Consider the following 2,191-nt stretch of genomic DNA (forward strand, 5'->3'; position numbering starts at 1 on the left):
GGGATATGCCTTGGTAGTTTAGCACGGAGGAAGGTAGTCTAGTACTGGTGTAACTCTCAAGGAACGATGGTTAGGAAACTACTCGCCTATATGATTGAAATAGTTGGGAAAAGGCGTAAAATGAAACAAACAAACAATCGTCATACATATCATTACAAATATAGATCGATTTACAAAAAAAAATAAGCTCCCTTACGCATCATTGTTATAATTGCGCAGCACTGTATTATTGGAAAAGGGCAAAAGGTAAGTTCAGAAATGCGAAATTTCGCATATAATGAATTTTATTTTGAGATTTTGCATACATCATGGAAATTTTTAATGTTTCATTTATGTCTGCTAAACGTTTTGAAACACTATTTGGAAGTAATGAAACACTTAAATACACGTGACACATTTGTGTTGTTGATGCGAACATGTTTTATCCTTTTCCTAAAAAAGTTGGTACCGCATCGTGCTTAAACATGACACCGTTATTTTTTGCGCGGAAATATCGCAGTGTAACCGTTTCTATCTTTTTTCTAGGATGGATGTCACCGTCGAACAAGAAAAGGTTTAGGTTTGTGATACTAGTAAGGGTAAGCGGGGCACGAGATGGTCTGGGCTTGGAAGCAATCTGCACTCTCTGTAATTTTTGAAAGATAAATTCCTATTAAAACTCTCAAACTTGCTAATACAATGCACAAGCAAGTCACATACCATAACTTACGCATTCTACTGAAATAAAACGATCCTTTAAAATTTCTTTAAGGCAAGTTTTGATTGTGGTCTTACCAAATTGTTCTAGGTATATGAGTAGAACAAACATAGTTAGTATTTGAATATTTGTAATAATTGCACTAATAACTAATGAACATTTTCCATTTCCTTTATCAAAAATAATTTTGCTATACGGAGTCATCTTTACGTCGCTGTAACATATATATGTCATAATACATGTTGCTACACTACAAAAGGCATTGTGAATTTAAGTCACTATAGTTTCAGTCTAGATTAGAGGACACGAGTTCGATCTCTATTTCCTCACATTCTTTCGAATAAGACGGTGGTCCCTTGTGTTTACGCTGAGCACACCAAAGAAACCAGGTTTGCACCTAAGACTGAGGCATCTTACGTATTATTATACTTCTAGAGGTCTCGCCCAGATGGCCAACGATAATTAAATGCAAATAAGTTAATGCTGCATTAGCATCATTATGATGCGGTATACGTACGTCTAGTGCTACTGTATACGGTGTCACAATTTTAAGTGCGGACACATGATGCGGTACGCAGAACCATGTATACTTTAGTCTTTACAATGCCATCTTTAAAATTACAGTTTAGATGAAAAGCTTAATAATGAGTAGTCCAACAAATTGTGCGCTTTAGAGCTTTTTATTATATAGATGTTGTTCGCCCTTCGTGACTGTAAAGACAGACATCTATGAAAAATCAGATTATAAAATCGGTCGGTCTTGCAGTCGAAATATTGAGACTAAATAATGAGGGGAAACGATCGGCATTATTATAGGGGCCGGTGCGGGTGCTTGTAGATTTGACTGTGCTGCGCTTGTACATAGTCTATGTTTCATCGCGATTTTGCTCTTTGAAGAGTGAGGCGATTACTGAAGATGATGTTGTTGATGATTATTTTAAATAAACCCGTAAAAACAAATTCTCTTGAAATGTTTGAAAAATAAAAAGGTTACCTTTTCCATCTAGATGAAAATACTTTTCTGGAATTATGGTATATAAAGCGATGAATAAATTAACGCCAGCATATATTTCTAATCTAATTCCGTTATCTCAAAATAAAACTTACTTACTAAGATCAACACATAAAAAAGACATTATGCATAAACGACCTAAAACAAATTATTTGAAACGTACTTTTTATTTTTTCTAGTATGGAGTTATGGAACACTATAATATTCCTTTAAAAATAAGAAATTGTTCAAGTCTTAAATTGTTTAAATCACATTTCAAACATTTATTATTATCTAAAGATGAATTCTAGAAAATTTACCTATACTATAATAATATGTCTGTCTTCTTTGTTGATTAAGTTTAACTGAATGTTGTAATTTTTATAATTGCTTGAATATGTCCATTGTTATGGAAGGCCTTGTTGAAAATAAGATTTTGCATTATATGTGTTAATCCGTGATGTGTTGTAATATAAATCCGTGATGTGTTGTATGCTTTGATG

Source organism: Ruditapes philippinarum, unplaced genomic scaffold, assembly GCF_026571515.1.
Source record: "Ruditapes philippinarum isolate M1 unplaced genomic scaffold, ASM2657151v2 ctg363_1_1_1_1, whole genome shotgun sequence".
Classification (NCBI taxonomy): domain Eukaryota; kingdom Metazoa; phylum Mollusca; class Bivalvia; order Venerida; family Veneridae; genus Ruditapes; species Ruditapes philippinarum.